Source organism: Aotus nancymaae, unplaced genomic scaffold, assembly GCF_030222135.1.
Source record: "Aotus nancymaae isolate 86718 unplaced genomic scaffold, 86718_ANA_hifiasm-v0.15.2.pri h1tg000032l_0, whole genome shotgun sequence".
In the NCBI taxonomy this organism is placed as follows: domain Eukaryota; kingdom Metazoa; phylum Chordata; class Mammalia; order Primates; family Aotidae; genus Aotus; species Aotus nancymaae.
In genome coordinates this window covers 27,204,205-27,225,705 of record NW_026988445.1, presented here as the reverse complement: position 1 = coordinate 27,225,705, position 21,501 = coordinate 27,204,205, and positions in this window count along the sequence as shown.

Here is a 21,501-nt window from a genome sequence, read left to right as displayed (position 1 = left end):
TTCTGGAATCTTCTATTTGCCAGGGCAGCCAGAACATCAGTTGCAAGTAGGGGAAAGATGGCTTAGTTCTCTGCGTGCTCAGTGACTGTCAACCCAATTTGAAGAAAGATTATTTAAAATCGTAGAAGCCATGGATCCTCCATTCACATTAATCATCTTTGGAGGTCTGACCCCAAACCTTTAAGGTCCATAAAATTTAAAGGCACCTTAAAGATCTAGAAGAATCCAAAATGACTTATTTAAAACAGAGGCCTGAGGATGATGCTTCAAATGCCAACATAAAAACAAGCTGAAAGGGATAAGAAATCATTAATTCCAGGAGCATTCAGGCTGCTTTTCAGGTTATTTGTCAGTCAATAGCGTTTATTGAGTGATTGTCTGCTGTGTATCAAGCACCAAATTAGCCTTTAAATTGCATATTCTGCAAAGAGAACTCTATCTTACCCCTGCAAGTCCCCCAGCCACCACAAGTATATCTTTCTCTGCAAACAAACTACTTCTGGGCTTTCTGTGGCATTTTGGATCTCTCTGAACATCAGTTAAAGAGATTAGTGCTCTAATTTCATGTAAATATAGGAGGCAGAGAATGCTCTCCTTGGTTCCCCTGCTTATTCTCCTCTTAAATGGGTTAGAAAAATTTGGTCAAAGATGAAATCCACACTGGGATGGCCCAGGTTGACTTTAGATTTGCTTGATTAAAAATGATTTTCTGATATGCCATCTATGTCTTAGGTTTTATAAGAGAAATCTTTCTACTTTGGTACCTTTCTTTGAGAAAAGACAATAGGTATCCTGTGCAGATATGTGGGCATCACTGTTTCAAGTGTCAGTGGAGTTCTCTAAAGGAAGATGCCAGCAACGTGCAATCAGTTACGGAGTCTAGAGTCATTTGACATCTGCACTCACTGAGAGAATAACTTTTACAAGGGCCGAGGAACCAGCTATTCTGATTTGAACTCTTTTTGTGTGTGTGTCCTCTATTTTCTTTTCCCAGCTCACCTTTTGTCTATTTTTGAATTTGTTAGCACCAGTGAGTAAAGCAAGCCTTGCTTAGTCATACTCAACTGAAATGTTCTGGCGAGTCTGATAGGAAGCAAATAGTAGGGTTTCTAAAAAAGAATCTGTGACGTCTACGCTTTCTGTGTATGGGTAATGAAGAGCAGTAACAAGTAGCAAGATGGAAGACTGTGACTTCTCATCTGCTTGTGGGTCGCCATGTGCACATGGCTGGCTGTTCCTCCCAGGCACCCTCTTGTACCCTGAGTTTCCACTTCCTCTTTGTAAATTGAAATGCATCCTGCCTGGCCTTGGCTAACTTTAGGAAGGCATGCTTGGCTGAAGACGACTTTCTGAGTAGGAGTCTCCACCATCACCCTTATGTTCAAGTCCGGTAGTCTTGTTTTCTTATCAAAATACAAGGCAAAGTCTTATCTGCAACCCAGGAGAGAGACTGTCTTTATAGGTTGTATTCACAACTGCAGACTAGATATTAAGTTCCATCTTTCCTTTGAAACTCCTCAGCTGCCTTAACAAGATAAGATTCTATATATTTGTAAACTCCAGGTCCAAGATAGGGGCTGGTAAATTGCGCCTTTCTAACATTGCCATGGATTTTGAGCTTGATTGGATGTATATCTAATAAATGAATGGCATTAAGTCTTCAGGTATGAAAAAGTCGGTGCTGCAGGAAATAAATAGCTGAGAAAATAGGACATTCTTTTTAAATGGCCTTCAGCAATTTACTTGTAAAATGTGAGGGTTCTAAAAGAAGAAACTTCTTAAATTTGTGAAATAAAAAGCATTATTACTTCTGGCAACTGAACAAAGAGTGCTCTGAATCAGGAGTTATCTGGGAGAGGTTGCACATGAATTCATTCTGCGTCCAGTGGGGTACAGGCAGCACAGTAACCAGAACATGCGCTGCAATCATTGCATGATATCTGATGTTGCTAAGGTGAGGATGAGTTAGTTTTTATGTTGTGGGAGTTAGGGAAAAGGAGGAAAGGTAGGAAGAGCTAATGAAATGGTTGTGGCTGGGTGCAGTGGCTCACGCCTGTAATCCCAGCACTTTGGGAGGCTGAGACGGGTGGATCACCTGAGGTCAGGAGTTCGAGACCAGCCTGGCCAACATGATGAAAGCCTGTCTCTACTAAAAAACACAAAAATTAGCTGGGTATGGTGGCGCACACCTATAATCCCAGCTACTCTGGAGGCTGAGGCAGGAGAATAGCTTGAACCCAGGAGATTGAGGTTGCGGTGAGCTGAGATCCTGTCACTGCACTCCAGCTGGGAGACAGAGAGAATCCATCTCAAAAAGAAAATGTTTGTAAGCCTTTCAAATGTGTGGCTATTCACTGTGGTTCAAATGTGTAGAGTTGCTGCTGGGAAGGCTGGGACAGAGGAGGAATCGTCACTGAAACTGTGACTGCCCAAGTGTGTTTCCCATCCCTATAATCGCCTGAACGTTCTGAAGCAATTTTTCATAAAACATATTGTTTCTGACAATTGCTATTTTAAATTTCCATTCTTTACCTAGCTCATGGCTGTGAAAGTTGCTTAATAGCTACTTATTGTTGCTAAGAATGAACAGCATAGTAGACTCTACACTACCACTTTCTGGATTGCCAAGAAATCTGATTCTTCTCAGTTTTATTATAGCTATTGCCTGGATTCACTATAGCCATTGGGTATGAATTCTTGAGCGTTTATTTGGGAGATTACAATTAATAAGGCATAGCCTGGGTTCTCAGGAGCTAGTCATCTAGCAGGGAGGGCAAGGAAGTAGACACCTCGGTGCTTTAGCACTGGAGCAAATGCTGTGCTGCGGTGTGGATAAAGTACTAGAGGTAGAAGGCACAGGGGAGGAGGTTCTCAAAGACCTTTATTCCGAGGAGGTTTAAGGACAGGTGCCCTCTGTAGAGAACAGTCATGTGTGAATACCAGGGTCTTCAGGAAAGAATATTTCCACATCAGGAAACATAATGCTAGAATTTTAGCTTTTTTACAGAGGGTACCTTGGACTCAGATTTAAAGTGTGAAAAGATTATTGAGTCCCCAATTATTTCAATACATGTTTCTTAGACACACTAACCACATGCAAGAAGTTCCTTACTCCAGAACCTTCCATTCACCACACCTTAGCCACAGTGGGTTAACACATTAAATACTGAGCACATAATGACCACTGCATCAGTGATAGATTGCATCCTGCCAAGCCGAAGAGTTATGGTCTTGCACCTGAAGATGCTGTTTTATTTCTTCTACAGTATCACTACTGTAACTCGATGGTAGTACTTTGCTCAGCGTTCACATGGCCTGAGGAGCTGGAACTGTTTTTTGAGACGGAGTTTTGCTCTTGTTGCCCAGGCTGGAGGGCAATGGTGCAATCTCAGCTCACTGCAACCTCCACCTCCCAGGTTCAAGTGATTCTTGTGTCTCAGCCTCCCAAGTAGCTGGGATTACAGGCATGCACCACCACACCTGGCTAATTTTTGTATTTTTAGTAAAGATGGGGTTTCACCATGTTGACCAGGCTGGTCTCGAACTCCTGAATTCAAATGATTCGCCCGCCTCAGCCTCCCAAAGTGCTACCTACCTATCTCTATATCCATCCATCTATCTATCCATCCATCCATCCATTCATCCACATGCCCATTTTACAAAAGGTGAAAATGCAGCTTAGCAGGCTTAGAGAGGTTAGTAAGTAGCTCCAGGTCAGAGTCAGCAGAGGGAGGAGCCAGAGTGAGCTGAAGCAGTTCAGCTCTAAAACCCAACCTCTGATCCCTCTCATCTTTGCAGGCAGAAGAGCAAGTGAGAGGAAATGGTGAAGGGAGCAGGCAACAGACCTGAGGGAACATTAGGTGTTCTCTGAAGATCGCCTCTACCTTTGAGACTGGTATTGCTGGCTGACCTTGCGGCAGATGTGATTTAAAATCTCTCTGCTCACAGACCACTATAGAAAAGTACATGAATGAAGGAGCCCTAGTTCAAGCTGTTCTAGACAGGCACTCCCAGAACTACTAAGAGAAGAAAGGGAACCAGCACTGAGCCCCTGGCTTTAAATGCCACCTTCTCAGACGGCCTTTTATCCAAGGCCTAAACAGTTGCACACTTCAGATGACTGGTCCCCGGGTACTGTCTCCAACAGCAGGTTTAGTGTATTTAGAACATCTCCATTGGTGTTTTCTTTTGTAATTTCAGAATTATCCTATATAGTATTTCTCTATGAATTTATTTGAAAATAATCTCACCTCAAGAATAGTTTGGTTTTGTTTTTCAGCTTTTTTTTTCTTGACACAAGGGAAATATTATCCCTTTCCCTAAGCACATCGTTTTTTAACTGTACCCTGTTTGTCACATCAGGTATTTTATATACACATTGTTGTTATTTTATTTTATTTATTTATTTATTTTGAGATGGAGTCTTGCTGTGTTGCCCAGGCTGGAGTGGAATGGCATGGTCTTGGCTCACTGCAATCTCTGCCTCCCAGGTTCAAACAATTCTCCTTCCTCAGCCTCCCAAGTAGCTGGGATTATACCCAGCCACCACACCTGGCTAATTTTTGTATCTTTAGTAGAGACAGGGTTTCACCATATTGGCCACGCTGGTCTCGAACTCCTGACGTCAAGTGATTCACCTGCCTCTGCCTCCCAAAGTGCTGGGATTATGGGTGTGAACCACCATGCCTGGCTGACATTATTGTCATTTTTATAAAAATATAATCTTTTCTCTTTGAAGAAAGTTGGAAAAAGATTAGAAAATTACAGATAAGGCTGGCACGGTGGCTCACGCCTATGATCCCAGCACTTTGGGAGGCTGAGGTGGGCAGATTACGAGGTCAGGAGTTTGAGACCAGCCTGGGCAACGTGGTGAAACTCTGTCTCTACTAAAAATAGAAAAAATTAGCTGGGCATGATGGTGCATGCCTGTAATCCCAGCTACTCAGGAGGCTGAGGCAGAAGAACCGCTTGAACCCAGGAGGTGGAGGTTGCAGTGAGCCGAGACCGCACCACTGCACTCCAGCCTGGGTAACAAGAGCAAAACTGTCTCAAAAAAAAAAAAAAAAGAAAATTACAAATAAGAAAACAGAAGCCACCCAAATTCTACCACCTAGAGACAACCATTACTGAATAATTACGTGGATGCCAGCCTCTTTATGCACATGAGAACTCCTTGAGGGTGTGGTCAAGAGTTTCATCTACAATCTCCAGCCCCAGCCCAGCTGACACTTAAGACAGGTTTGCTAAAGCTTCAGTTAGGCATGCAGTATTTAAGTAAAAGATATATTTAAAAATGTGAAAAGAGCTAGCCTACTTGCATAGAGGGATGAGAAATCTTTGAAAAACCTTAGCACTTTGGGAGGCCAAGGAAGGCAGATCATGAGGTCAGAAGATCAAGACCATCCTGGCCAACATAGTGAAACCCCATCTCTACTATAATACAAAAAATTAGCTGGGCATGGTGGCACACACATGTAGTCCCAGCTACTCTGGAGGCAGGATAATTGCTTGAACTTGGAGGCAGAGGTTGCAGTGAGCCGAGGTCACACCACTGCACTCCAGCCTGGTAACAGAGCAAGACTCCATCTCAAAAAAAAAAAAAAAAGAAAGTCCATATATCAATTGTAAGTTACTAGCACATTTTCAAGATCTTTTCCAGGTCCTCCACAGTCTCGTTCATTTTCCAGAGTTTATTCCCTGTGATGGGGCAACATTCTCTTTAGCGTCTCATGGAGCATGAGCTCACTGGGCTCATTCCCACCTTCGAGGCCCCCCTTGTCTAGAATGTTCTTTCCTCATGCTGTTTTGCATATCTACAGCCTATGCATTCTTCTTTTTTCAGCTTAAGTTCAAGCTTCTCTCTAGTCATCCCTATTACTTGGCTTCATTTATTTCTCTTTCTCTTCTACATTCTGCAGCCCATACATCCTATAGCTTAGCTCTTCCTTGTGGGCTGACTTGAATCATAGACCATCATCATTGCACCGAGGTTTGCCTTCCTTCTTAGCGGAGGGCTAGGCACAAGGTAGACAGGCAATAAAAATAAATGTATATTTTACAGCATTTACTCAGAACTATTGCAAACAGCTAATCCTAGGTTTGGGAGGTATTTTCTTTCTGTTTTTTTTTTTTTTTGAGCTGGAGTCTTGCTCTGTTGCTCAGACTGCAGTGCAATGACACAATCTTGGCTTACTGTAAACTCTGCCTCCCAGGTTCAAGTGATTCTCCCAGCTCAGCCTCCGGAGTAGCTGGGATTACAGGCGTCCACCACCATGCCCAGCTAATTTTTTTTTTTTTTTGTATTTTTAGTAGAGATGGTGTTTCAACATATTGGCCAGGCTGGTCTCGAACTCCTGACCTCAGGTGATTCGCCTGCCTTGGCCTCCCAAAGTGCTGGGATTACAGGCCTGAGCCATCTTGCCTGGCCAGGAGGTAGTTTCTAGATAGTTCTGAGATGAGCTCCAAAAATGTTCTTTCAAGGAAGTGGAATTCCAGCTACTGGGCTTTGGGGTGATTTATTTGGATAGAGTACAAAAGAGATATGAAATAGAGAGCTGGATTCAGAAGGCTGAGATGGGAGGATTGCTTGAGCACAGGAATTTGAGGCTGCAGTGAGCTATGATCCTGTCACTGCACTCTAGCCTGGGCAACATAACAAGACCCTATTGCTACAAGAAAATTTCTAACAATTAACCAGGTATGGTGACCCATGCCTGTTGTCCTAGCAACTTGGAAGACTGAGGTGGGATGATCACGTGAGCCCAGAAGTTCAAGGCTGCAGTGAGCTATGATCACACCACTGCACTCCAGCCAGGGCAACAGAGCAAGACCTTGTTTCTAAAAAAAAAAAAATGGACTGAGCACGGGTTATCACCTGTCTGACTTGAAAAGGGCAGCTCAGGCGGGGTGCAGTGGCTCATGCCTATAATCCCAGCACTCTAGGAGGCCGAGGTGGGCAGATCATGAGGTCAGGAGATTGAGATCATCCAGGTTAACACAGTGAAACCCCGTCTCTACTAAAAATATAAAAAATTAGCCGGGTGTGGTGGCGGGCACCTGCAGTCCCAGCCACTAGGGAGGCTGCAGCAGGAGACTCGCTTGAACCCAGGAGGTGGAGGTTGTGGTGAGTCGAGTTGGCACCATTGCACTCCAGCTGGGCAACAGAGTAAGACTCTGTCTCAAAAAAAAAAAAAAAAAAAAAAAAAGGACAGCTCACCTTCTGGAATCACTAAGCACATAAGAGGATGAGACAGCTGTCAAGTAAGCAGGAGAAAAGCACAATAATGCATCCGATTTAAGACTTTGTACACAGAAATGTCTCCAACTCTTAGAAAACAATTCCCACAAGAGCAGATATTTCACGTTGAGTCTGTGAACTAGGGAGGTTTGCAGGGTGAGAAGAATGAGCCCATCCGCCTGTCAGGCCAGCCCTGACTTGCACCTGGGTCATTCGCTCTTGTAAAACGGAAGACCTGGCCAGGGACAGTGGCTCACGCCTGTAATCCCAGCACTTTGTGAGGCTGAGGCGGGCGGATCACCTGAGGTCAGGAGTTTGAGACCAGCCTGGTCAATATGGCGAAACCCCGTCTTTACTAAAAATACCAATAAATAAAAATAAATGAATAAATAAATAAATAAAATTAGCTGGGTGTGGTGGCACATGCCTGTAATCCTAGCTACCTGGGAGGCTGAGGCAGGAGAATCGCTTGAACCCAGGAGGCGGACGTTGCAGTGAACCGAGATTGCGCCCTGCACTCTAGCCTGGGCAACAGAGCGAGAGGAGACTCTGTCTCAAAAACAAACAAAAACAACAAAAACGCATGACCTGACCTCTAGGGAGAAAGCTCCGGCCACTTCTTAGCTCCTCTCTTATTTTGCAATTACCCCTATAAATGGGTATGTAAATTTAACAGCAACTCAAAGCTGCCAGCTGAAGTCAGGCTGCCTCCCCAGCTTGTTTTCAGTCAGCCTTAATGGAACAGTTTCTCCCAAGGGCTACCTCCTCACAGCCCATTGACACTAATCTGTGATGGTTTGAGTTAAGGGTTCTAAGATGGTCTTTACTTATAACACCTTTTCTTCTCCCACACTCCTTCTGTAAGATATTTCACCTTCCAAAGTAGGTAGATCGCTCCTGGGCCGATGCTCAGCATGTGGAAATTGAGGAACTGCGTGTGGTGACATCTAGCAGCTGCATGGGAGGTGGCTTCTCAGGGGCGACCGCTGGCTGTGTCACCACCAGGGGAGGCCAGGCACAGCTTGAAGCCTGGGGACCCGGAGCTGGGAGGCACCCGTGGTTAGAAAAACATTTCCTGTATCAAATTGGTGTCAGGGGAAATTACCAGAGTAAATGTGGCGAATTTGATGGATTCCACTGAGAGAACTTCCTTCTGGTCTCTTTTTGTGTGCACTTGAATGAGATAAAAAATGAACTATTCACATACAGTCAACAGTTAACTTATTCATGAGATATCATATCACTATCTTTGGAAGAAGCTGCCAGAAACAGTTGACTCTAAGACTCTTGCTGGCCTTCTGGCCTTGAGGGGTGAGCAGGAACAGATACTGACCTCTGGCATTTTCTCTGAGCCTGTGGTATGTTTGTGGTTGTTTGAAATCTCCGAATATCTGCTTTCGTTAACACCTATTTCTTGGGTGCCAAGTGCACTCAGGAAATAAAATCAGAATAGGTATCCTGGTGGTGATATTGGTGCTGTGTGTGTGGGATAGAGTGAGGGGAAGTAGAGAATGTATAAAATACCTCGGCCCTTGAGGACCTCAATTAGTAGGGGAGATGGGACACACCCACCCAGCTCTCATGCCAACCAGAATTCATTTTGTGAGGTTTAGAGAGGCAAAGTGCTGTGGGATGTCTTAGGTAGTTTGGGCTGCTGTATCAAAAATACCTTGGCCGGGCACGATGGTTCACGCCTGTAATCCCAGCACTTTGGGAGGCCGAGGTGGGTGGATCACGAGGTCAGGAGTTCAAGACTAGCCTGTCCAATGTGGTGAAACCCCGTCTTTACTAAAAATACAAAAATTAGCTGGGGGTGATGGCACAAGTCTGTAATCCCAGCTACTGTGGAGGCTGAGGCAGGAGAATTGCTTGAACCTGGGAGGCGGAGGTTGCACAGTGAGCCAAGATCGCACCATTGTACTCCAGCCTGGGCGACAAAGCAAGACTCCATCTCAAAAACAAAACAAAACAATAGCAACAACAACAAAGCCCTTAGCTGGCTGTGGTGGCATACCCAAAGTCTCAGCTACTCAGGAGGCTGAGCTGGGGGAGCCCTTGAACCCATAGCAAGATTCTGTCTTTACAAAAAAAAAAGGTAGAAAATTAGCAAAAGTACCTTAAACTGGGTGGCTTATAAGCAACAGACATTTATTTCTCACTTTTAGAGACTGGGAAATCCAAGATCAAGGTGCCAGTGGATTTGGTGTTTGGTGGGCGCTCAGTTTCTGGTACATAGATGATCCCTTCTCTCTCTGTGTCCTCACATGATGGAAGGTCCTCTTTTGGGTCTCTTTCTATCTTTCTTTCTTTTTTTTTTGAGACGAAGTTTTGCTCTTGTTGCCCAGACTGGAGTGCAATGGCGTGATCTCCGCTCACTGCAACCTCCACCTCCCGGGGTTTAAGTGATTCTCCTGCCTCAGCCTCCCGAGTAGCTGGGATTACAGGCATGCGCCACCACACCTGGCTAATTTTGGATTTTTAGTAGAGATGGGGTTTCTTTATGTTGGCCAGGCTAGTCTTGAACTCCTAACCTTAGGTAATCCACCCGCCTCAGCCTCCCAAAGTGCTGGGATTACAGGTGTGAGCCCCTGGGCCCAGCTGGGGTCTCTTTTGAGGACACTAATCCCATTCATTAGGTCTCTGTCCTCAAGACCTAGTTACCTTCTAAAGGCCCCACCTCATAATGCCATCATTTGGGGGTTAGGATTGTAACATATGAATTTTGGCGGGGAGCGCACAGACATTTGGGATCAGGAAGAGAGAGTGGTGCTGATTCTGGAGAGTCTGGAAGAGGTGGCATTTGAGCATAGCTTTGAAGAGATTTCAGAAAGGTTTTGGGGATTGCTGTGAACAAACGCGGGTCCAATGAAGCTCCAATGTGTGAAACCCAGAGCAGTCTGTAGTTCTATCTAGCCAAAGAGGGTGCAGTATGGAATCGTAGGTTAGGAGCGTGGACTCTGGAATCAGCCTGGGTTCCAATTCTGCCTCTACCAACTCTGGCTGTGTGAGTGTGAGCAGATCACTCAACATCTCTGGGCTAAAGTGTCCCCATTTGTATGTAGACCCTTAACACGGCCCATGGCGTCTCACAGGTCTTGTTCATGATTGGATAGGAAACCATCTTGGCTTTGCATCCACTTGATTCCCCTTCTTTCCCCATCAAGTCTCCAGACTGGACTTCAGCAGTATTGGGGAGCCCCTTCTCTCCCTGCCTTCCTCTTTTCTCCTCTTTGGTCCACTCTTTGCACTTCAGGGTCCCAGCTCCCTCTGGCGGGTGCCTCCTGTCTTGATGACCGGTGTTTCTAGCTTCAGATACTGTAGGTCAGAGAGGCCTTAGGGCTTTTCCATTCTGTAAATTATAGCATCTGCAAGATAAACCAACTTTTCTAGCTGATGTTGGTCAGATTCTCACAGACATTAACATTCACAGAATCTCTCGTTATTGTACGAAGTTAGACCCTGCTTCCACCCAGGGGTGAGGAAGGGGAGTGATGAAGAGAAACAGAATTGTGTTTTCCCACACGTAACATAGAAGGGAAGTATTTGCCTTACAGAGGCTTTGCAGCAATCGAATGAGACAGTGCAAGCAAAGCCCACAGCACAGGGCCAAGCACAGCAACGACCATCATTAGTGGTAAATAGCTGTACCCTGAGGGTTGAATCTGTGGGGGCTTATCCTGTCCTCTAGGACCTCAGATAGTTGAGATGGTTCAGTGCTAAATTTTTTCTAGAATCTTTCTTGTACCTGTGCAAGGCCCTTTGTTAGCTGCTTCATCTAAACTGTTTCTAAAAACCCTAATGGTTAGTATCGCATTCATAAAGATTTTATTATTTTTGTTTGCGAACAACCTTATATGTTTGCAAACGACTTGACTCTGGCCAACGTTCGCCAGAGGAGTTTTTTCAGGGAGTGTTGAGGTCTCCCATAGAATCCTAACAGCTTGACCCCAAGCTTCAGGAAGGGTCAGAGCCTGGGCAGCCCCAGGGACCTGAGTGGCAGGACTTTGTACATCTTCTCCCCAAAAGGTTGCTAGGAATGTGACTTCAATTCCAACTTTCCGGTCTCAGTTTCCTCATCTGTAAGCATCTGTTACTAGTACATAGTACATGGATGTATTCTGAGGATGTAAATGAGTTAATAGAGTGCTTAGAACAGTGTTTGGTATACAGCAAATCCTATCTGTGTTTGCATTATTATTATTATTATTATTATTGCACCAAAGACTCTCAGGTTTCTGCCTTGCTGTACAAACATCCAATTTCCAGGAAAGAGAATTGAGTTGCCTTATCTTCGGCCAGGTGTTACCTTGGGCTGAGTCAGGCTGTAGCATGGGCGGTGATGTGCTAAGGCTTTGTGTCCCCTTGAATTATAATCCCCATAATCCCCAGGTGTCAAAGGAGAGACCAGGTGGAGGTGACTGGATCATGGGGCAGTTTCCTCCATGCTGTTCTCATGATAGCGAGTGAGTTCTCATGAGATCTGGTTTTATGAGTGTTTGGTAGTTCCTCCTGCATTCATTCTCCGTCCTGCTGCCCTGTGAAGAAGCTGCCTCACTTCCCTTTGCCTTCCACCATGATTATTAAGTTTCCTGAGGCTGCCCCAGACATGCTGAACTGTGAGTCAACTAAACCCCTTTCCTTTATAAATTACCCAGTCTTGGGAAGTTCTTTACAACAGTGTGAAAACGGACTAATACAAGTGGCAAGATTACTTGGTACAGTCATGGCCCATCGGGACCCGTTCCCCTGTGTTTGAAGAGAGGGCAGCCCCCCATGGAAGCTTCCTACTGCAGTCACTAGTCCCATTTTACAGATGAGGCAACTAAAGGTCAGATATGTCTGCGTTCATGCTCAAGGTCACATTGCTTCATCAGCAAAATGTAAAACCTAGATTGAAATGTAAATTTCTGTGCCTCTGGAAGCTCACAACCCCCGGCATCTACAGTCTACTGTGTTCCCTCATGTCCTTCTAAGCCGTTCTAACCTAGTATCTTTGAATCAAACTCATGATGTGGCAAACTCCCTTGGAGACACGGTAAGTGATGAAGGATAGCAAGAAGGCAATGATATGCTAATACCTGAAGAGAGCAAACCTGAACATCTCTTTCCTATTTTAAATTAGGTTTCACAGGCCATTAAGCCAGCAAGAATAGATTTTTAGATTTTTGGACAGAGTGTACAATAGCCAGAACTTATTGTTATGCAAATGAAAGCCAGACATTCAAGGTGAAATACCCTGGGTCCAACTTAAAACCAACCTTGTTGCCAACAACAGCCATATAAGGAAGGATGAAAAAAACGTTTAGACATTTATGTGGCTTCATTTTGCCATATAATTATCTTCGATATGCTGTCTATTTGTGATGAAACCGTCTATTTAGTTTCTTAAAATAAAAAAAAATTGTCAAGAAGGAGAAGTTGTCTTGGCTTTGAAGCTGGTGCTAATGATGGGTCTTTTTTATTATGAAAATGGTTATCTCAGTGTAACTCTGTCCCTTTCTTTTAATTATATAAACATAGCTCATGTAGTCTGATGGTGGTGTCACAGTGAATGGATTTTAGGAGGCTGTGTAGAAAATCCTGCGAGTTCTGGAAGTCCATGGGTTATTTTTTAATTTTTGGTTTTGCCAAAGAATATTCTTGAACAGCAAGTAACAAAAGACATGCATACATTGTACATAGACTTGTGCTTATCTAAAAACACCCTTTGCTTTACCAATCCACTGAACGTTCCTTAGGGCAGGGATCCTGTCTCTCTTGCTTATTATTTTATACCCAGTTCCTGACCAAAAGTTATGTGACTGCTCAGTATTTCTCAGAGTGACTTGGATTCCAGGCACTTTGGCTCTGTCACCATTGTCATCACTGTCATGCGGATAAGTAGCCAGACAGGCCAGTCGTGATGATCGGTATTTTGGTGGACATGTAAACTGAGGCTGAAAAAAGTCAATTTACTTGTCTCCAGATTAAAAAGTCAGTAAGTAAAAAAACAGAGGCTAGAAGCCAGGGCTCATGTCTCCAAGCCCGTCCTTAGTTTGCTAGATGGTACTAGTCTCTCTTGGTCTCTGTTCCCCAATCTTTGACAGCATGAATGGCATGTGGGGTGCTCTGTTTCCACGCCTACACCAGACGGGAGTGACATCCAAAGCCATGGAAAATGATCTTCAGTCTGCAAGAAATCCTTGTATGATTGTTCCAATAGGAAAATATTAAAAAATGAATAATAAATTAAAAGACATTTGGAGTGGATTAAGATATCTAGCTCTCAAATATTGCATGTTCTCACTTATAAGTGGGGCTAAATGATAAGAACTTACGAACACAAAGAAGGAAATGACAGACACTGGGGCTTGCTTGAGGTGGGAGGGTGGGAGGAGGAAGAGGAGCCAGAAAAGGTAACTATTGGGTGGGTACTGGGCTGAATACCTGGCTGATGAAGTAATCTGTACAGCAAACTCCCATGACACGTGTTTACCTGTGTAACAAATCTTTCACATGTACTCCCAAACCTAAAATAAAGTTAAAAAAAAAAAAAGGTACCTAAAACCAAGCTCCTAAAAGCAAACCAGCATTTATTTCCTGAATCCAGAGTGCTGACATTCATTGTGATTTCACGGGTTTTTGTCTTTATAAGACAGCGTTAGGCTCCTGTTTTGTTTATAACTTTAAGACGATCAATAACAAACAACCTCATGGTGCCCCTAACCATTTCGTCTATTGAATTGAATTCCGAAACTCATGACAAAGGTATCTAAACTCCAAACGCTATCACTTTGCTTAAGAAATCATTTATCCTTTCCAATCTCCAGCCTCAGCTTCTTAAATTTTTTTGCCCTCTTCACAGGACACGTTTCTCATTTTCTTTCTGTCTTGATGTTATTTCCTTCCCTAATTCCTCTAAGTCTGGATTATATTTATGGCACACTCGAGCAGTTGTGCGTGTGCTAGAGATGGTTTATATTGGCTTGCTGGAAACAATTGTTAAATTTTCAGGAATTTTGAAGTTGGTTATGAAACCCAGCCATTATAAAAACGTAAAATTGCGGCCTGGTGCGGTGGCTCATGCCTGTAATCTCAGCACCTTGGGAGGCCAAGGCAGGCGGATCACAAGGTCAGGAGTTCGAGACCAGCCTGGGCAACATGGTGAAACCCCGTCTCTACTAAAATACAAAAAATTAGCTGGGCATGGTGGCAGATGCCTGTAATCCCAGCTACTTGGGAGTCTGAGGCAGGAGAATCACTTGAACCCAGGAAGCAGAGGTTGCAGTGAGCTGACATTGTACCATTGCACTCCAGCCTGGGCGACAGAGTGAGAGTCTATCTCCCAAAAAAAAAAAAATTGCTTAAACTTACAGTGTTTATATATTATTTATATATGTTTACAGTGTTCATATATATTTACATATTAAATGCAGGTAATAAGTATATAAAACTTATCACGTTTTTTTTATTTTATTTTTGAGACAGAGTCTTGCTCTCTCGCCCAGGCTGGAGTGCAGTGGCATGATCTCGGCTCACTGCAGTCTCCGCCTCCTGGATTCAAGCAATTCTCCCTGCCTCAGCCTCCTGAGTAGCTGGGGTTACAGGTATACACCAACCTGCCCAGGTAATTTTTGTATTTTTAGTAGAGACAGGGTTTCACCATGTTGGCCAGGCTAGTCTTGAACTCCTGACCTCAGGTTATCTGCCCGTCTCGGCCTCCCAAAGTGCTGGGATTACAGATGTGAGCCTCTGTATCAGGCCAAGCTCATCACTTCCTAATGAGTTTACTACATTTTAATGTCATCGATGCTCTTGGGTTGTCTATTGTATTGTATCTGTACGGCGGAATTACTCTATAAAGGTATGCTGCTGTCTGTCTTTTCCCAGCTCTGTATTCAGTGATGTCACATTGGTAAACTGAAGTTGCTCTTGGTAGGTGTGTTTTCACGGTGGGAGTTGACACTGTACAAAGCAAGGATTTTGTCTTTGTAGAGCCGGCTGTTAAACGTTTGGCAGCACACACTCAGTGCAGTGGTGAGGCTATAGCCATTGAAGAATGGCACGGTAGGCTTTGCGTCTCTGTTAAGCAATCGTGTCACCATGGGTAAATTGCCTAATCTCTCCGAACTTTCATTTCCCCTGTCTGTAAAATGGATTTGTTGTGAGAGTCAAACAGTAGAATGCCTATAAGACGTATCACAATTCTTTCCTGACTCATCACAGGGAATATGCTTAAAAAATGATTGCTATTGTAATTGTTAATACTCCAGCCTTCTGTTTATGTCTTTTCCGAGATAGCTGCGGCTGCTTTTGTCATCTGCGGAAGCAGCGAAATGGGTATTTCTATTAAGACTATGCCTTGATGCAGCTGGAGGGGACTTTTTTATGGACAGAAAAGTGAAAAGCCTCCTTGACACAGCCTATCTGGGTGACATTAAGTACAAGATAGAACTGACTTCATCTGCATGATAAAGGGAGGAGAATTTTGAGATTCCACGGGCAATTCAGGAAGCAGGACTGAAAGCCAAAGCAGAAACGTGTAGAGAATGAGAGCCCTCCGAGTAGAGTGTGCGGGCAGGGAAAGAGGACTGCAGAGAAATCCGTTCAGGGAGAAATCTTCCTAGGTTGGGGTGGGGTGGGATGTCCAGCTGTGGGGGTGAAGTTGTTTCTGGTCTTGGCTTTATTTTCTGCCGTTACTGCCACACTGAATAAAAGTGCAGGCCATTGTGTTAGTGGGGCTTTGGGGAGCCGATACGAACCAATTAGAAAGGACATAGAAGATTCAGTGGAAGGAAAAGTTGTAATAAACATAAGCTGCACCCACATCCCTAATTTTCCGAGAATCTACAGAAATCTTAGTGAGAGCACTGAGTTTCCCGTAGAATATAATATTGGTTGAATATCATTATTCAGTAATTCAATAGATAGAGTACTCCACCCATGGCTGGAGAGTCAAGTCCAGGACAGTTGATCTCAAATAGACTGCATGTGGAAATTGGTGCCATTTTACTGAACTATTAAAGGAAAGTCTGGAAGACTCAGAAGACATTTAGGCAGCAGATTTATGGGTTACAAGTGTCAATCTCACCCAAATTATACACAGATACTTATCCAATCTGTTTTTTTAGTCCTAATTTCTCTCAAGCTGTATTCTGCCTGTTCAACTGCCACATGGACCTTTCTACCTGCACCTCGAAATTAACACATGAAAATCAAGGCTGGTGTCTCATCTCCACAAACACGCTCCTCCGCATTGCTCATTTTTATGAATGCACCATTTCCTTCCAAGGCATTTGAGATAAACAACTACTAGAAATATCAACCTGACCCTTCATGTCCTCATAACCCAGTACATCAATTAGAGGGGCTGCTATTGGCAGCATTCCCTTTTCTGTAAAGGATTCCTGATAGTTATAAAGCATTACTATCCAAACTCCATAACTCAGATAGTTACCTTGTAAACAATCAGATTTCCCCTTATTTTACAGATCAGCAAACCAGTACTTAGTGGAGAGGAGTGGTCTGCCCATTGTCATCCCATGAGCAGGGCCTTGCTGGTCTTCCTCCTCCTGCGCCAGGTCCTCTAAGACCCATGGCTCTCTACTTGCCTGAGGGCCAGCTTTACCTGGGGAGAATCCCAGGCCCCACCTCCAGACATGGGTTTTCATTGCTTTGCAGCATTGATTCTTTTTTTTTTTTTTTTTTTTTTTTTAAATACACAGTAGAGTGCAGTAGCATGATCTTGGCTCATTGCAACCTCCGCCTCCTGGGTTCAAGCAGTTCTCCTGCCTCAGCCTCCCAAGTAGCTGGGATTACAGGCACATGACACCACACCTAGCTGATTTTTGTATTTTTAGTAAAGACAGGGTTTTACCATGTTGGCCATGCTGGTCTCGAACTCCTGACCTTGGGTGATTCACCCACCTCGGCCTCCCAAAGTGCTGGGATTACAAGTGTGAGCCACTGCACCTGGCTTGCAGTGTTGATTCTTACAGAAAGAGCTTCCCTGGTGGTTTTACATGGAATCAATGTTGAGACTGTTCTAGATCTTGACTCTCCAGCCATGGGTGGAGAGTCTATTAAATTATTGAATAATGATATTCAACTGTCATTTTCTTAAGTGATAGCACTAATATTGTTTTCCTAAATGATATTAGTTGGCTACTACTGAACATGTACTAGTGATTTTAAAAAGAAAGACCCATATTTATTACATTTACATTTTACTTATTTCTGCCTGTGCCAGTGTGATGACTGCCATGAGAGTTAGTAATGGCTTACACACATTGCTGGCTGAGATGATTCTTCTATATTGCTTCCCACAAGTGTTTGGCATTTGGATGCTTTGCTTTCAGCAAGGGAAGCTTTAACATGAAGAATCAGAATGCTTTCAGAAAGGGTTTATTTTATTTGGAATGGAGTCAGGGAGAACAAAAACCAAGAGGCACTGCTCATGGGATGACAATGAACAAGGCACTCCTCTCCCTTGAGTACTGGTTTCCTGCTTAAATGACAGGTTCCATGAGAAGGCAGGTGCATGATTCTCAATGTACAGACACTAAGCCAAGCATCTTAAGGACTTGGGGTGAGGCTTCATCTGATGCTTGAACTACAAGGTGAATGCCTGACCCCTTCGTTATTGATCAGTGTTGGTTCCTTATGTCCTCTCTGTTTCTACCTGGTAAACATCTATGCTTTTCTCAGTCCCATAGTAAATACCATTTATCTTACCACCTTCTCGAGAGGCCTTTCCTGACTCACTCAAGTTGTTAATTTCTCCATCACTGTGTTGCTATGGCATCTCAAGAGAACTTCTTCTTTCATAGGTGTTGTGTTATTGTGATAGTTTCATAGCTGTCTCTCTGGCTAGGCTCTGGGATTCTGGTGGGCAGAGATAATTCATTTTCATGGCCCAGGGTATGCCCAGTGTTTACTGTAAGGTCTTTTAGGCCGACTGACTGCACCATGGATGGCATGGTAATCTTTGTGACCTGCATGTACACTCAGATGAGCTCCTGGAACTAGAAAGTCTGAAGTAACTGAAAAACCACAAAAAGAAAAAGAATGATCAACCCCTGTGGCACCTAATTAACTTTGAGACATTCTTCTATTGTTCCTTATTCCTGCCTCAACTGATAAGGCAACTGGACTTTATAACTGACCTTGGTCAACCTCGTGACTCCAGATCCTATGACCCCCTCCCCAGCTTGCAAAAACCGCCCTGAACTGTAACTTCTGTAACTTTCCACTGCCTACCCCAAACATATAAAACCAACTCCTATCCCACCGCACTGTGCTGACAGTCTTTTCAGACTCAGCCTGCCTGTACCTGGGTGAATAAACAGCCACGTTGCTCACACAAAGCCTGTTTAGGGGGTCTCTTCATTCAAAGCATGTGTTTAACATTTACCACATGGGATGTGCCCATAAAATGCTTATTGGAACGACTGGCTAAATGAATGGAAGGTTCAGCTAAGCAGGATGGGAGGTGTGGGTAAGTAGAAGGGCCTGAGGAACAGTGTCCAAGTAGCTAGAGGCTTATTGTTCTGATTGAAACTTTATTTTGAGAAATGGTGTCTTTGAACTGAGAGTAGAGGGGAAAGCAGGTATCATCCAAATGGGCTCTTACATGCTGATGAAATTGACTGGAAGCAACACATTAAACACAAGGGCTTCTCTGTAGGTGCATTAGATGTGACCCTGTTCTACGCTGGAACAGATCAAGAGAGGGTGGGCAGGAGTGCCAGGCATTGTATCCATTATCCAGAAATGTTTGCCACATGAGTGACACAAATACTCAGGGCTCACTGCCTCCCATGATTGTCTCAGGTGACATATGAATGGTGCATTTTCTCATCAAGAGATGTGTCTCTTTAAATGACCTGGGAAAAAAACAGAGCCTATTAATCCCCAGGCCAGCACATTGCTGCAAAGTAGCCAAGTTATCAACCTCTCCGGTCTTCAGAGTTATTTTTACTTTTCAATGTCTCTTTAAGTACTAATAATAAAGGGTGTGTCAGAGACAAGAAGTTAGTATGGTGGACTTCGGAAGACAGCTTTGCCCTAGCCTTCTAAAAGGCTGAAATCATTCTCCAGGCAGGTCCAGAGTAATGAATGACATCTTTGAGGGCACGTGGGTTTACAAGACATCTCTACGTGCAATCTAGGAGTGAAGGAAGTTGATGGAGATGGCTTGCTGTTTTTCTCTTTGGAGGAATTTAATTAGGTGTCTTGGATTTGGAGAAGGACAGATTGAAGGGCTTGCAGCACCCATGGTCGTGTGTGTGTGTGTGTGTGTGTTTGTGTGAGAAAGAGGGAAAAACAGAGAGATAAAGAATGGTGGGAGGACAGGGAGAGGGAGGGGAAGGGATGAGGAAGGAGAGAGGAGGTGGGGGGATAGGAGGAAAGGAAAATTATTCTCTGTTTTCCTGAAGGACAGAAGAAGGGCACTAGTTAGGCAGATGTTAGGGGAAGACTGTGAGTGTTGTATAATCCTGGAACTGTTGCCCTGAACACGCGTCTCCAGCAGAACTGGCTTATAGGTTACTGGCTTGTGGGTTACCAGAAGGCTAGGTCAAAGCCACCTTCTAAAGTTACTTAATAGGAGGAGTGCTCTCAGGGTTTTTCTCAAGGCTCAGCAATGCTGAGCAATCTTTCTTTCTTATACGGGTCTATCGGGACATTTCCCTAAAGGCTCTGAGTCCTGAGAGCACAAAGACCATTGAGAAAGATGGTTTGCTGAAGCCTTATGTTTGAGGCAGGAAGAAGTCACTGAGGCCTCCCTGTGAGTGAATTTCCAGTCTTTTCCTGTGATCAAGTTGAACTTTACTTCCTTCTGGATTTGGCTCTGTGCCTGTGGGCTGCTCACTCTGGATATCTAGATAGGGCAGCATGAGCCTGGCCAGACTCCAGGAGGCGGAGGTGGAGGTTGGGCTAGCAGTTTCTTCTCCATCCTGAGAGGGTTGTGTTAATATCCACCCACCATTTCCAACTAAATTGTACAGAATTGTTTTGCTAAGCTAGCTCACATGCCCCCTCACTTGGAATGAGAGTGCAGAAAATATAAATTACATTTTCTTTATTGCTGAGCAATTGTGTTTGATTCATTTTCAGTTTCTTTCTTTCTTTTTTTTTTTTTGAGACAGAGTCTTGCTCTGTGGCCCAGGCTGGAGTGCACCGGTGCAATCTCGGCTCACTGCAACCTCCACCTCCTGGGTTCAAGCAATTCTCCTGCCTCAGCCTCCCGAGTAGCTGGGATTACAGGCGAGCGCCACCATGGCAGGCTAAGGTTTTGTATCTTTAGTAGAGACGGGGTTTCATCACGTTGACCAGGCTGATTTCAAACTCCTGACCTCATGATCCACCCACCTCTGCCTCCCAAAGTGCTGGGATTACAGACATGAGCCACCGCATCCGGCCTCATTTTCAGTTTGTTAACAGTTACCTCTCTGCACATTGGAGGAGAAATAGACAACAATGTTTTTTAAAGACTGACTGTTTATCTTGGTTTTCATCTGGTCTGAATTTGTCCTTTGTTTTGAAATGCAGTTTTGCATTTCTTCTCACTGCCCTCCTCCGTCGCCAGCAGCAGTTAGAAGAAGCAATGAATAGTCCCACAGTCTAGACCACAGAGAGGGATGAGGAGAGGCCAAGGTGCCCTGAAAGGTCTCAAAAAAAAAAAAAAAAAATCAACTGCAAAAGGCAGATTAAAAGGAGAAAAGGCATACACATTTGTGTAATGTGTATACACAGGAACCTTCAGAATGAAGACCAAAAAATGGGTTAGTGTCCATTTTTATGCTTAGGTTCACTATGTATGAACAGCCATGTAGAAACATGATTGGATAAAGAGGGCCTAGTCTAATGCTGATAGACTGAGTGGGGAAACCCAGCAAGGCCTGTCTGTCTAGATTTATTTTGAGGCCTGATGTCTTTGAATTGAGACTTAAGAGGAAAGCATGTATCATCCACATGGGCTCTTACATGCTGGTGAAATTGACTGAAAGCAACGTATTAAACACAAGGGCTTTTCTGTGGGTGCATTAGATGTGACCCTGTTCTATGCTGGGATAGAATGAGAGAGTGTGGGCCTCTCTGAGTAGGCAATCCTTCCTTCTTGGCCTCTTGTCCTTCCTTCTGGGTGTGGGGCAGGATCGTTTCTGGAATGGGGATCTTATGACCTACAGTCAAATAAGGTAGGTCAGATAATTTCTTCATGGCTAGTTTTTTTTTTTTTTTTTTTTTTTTTGAGATGGAGTCTTGCTCTGTCACCCAGGCTGGAG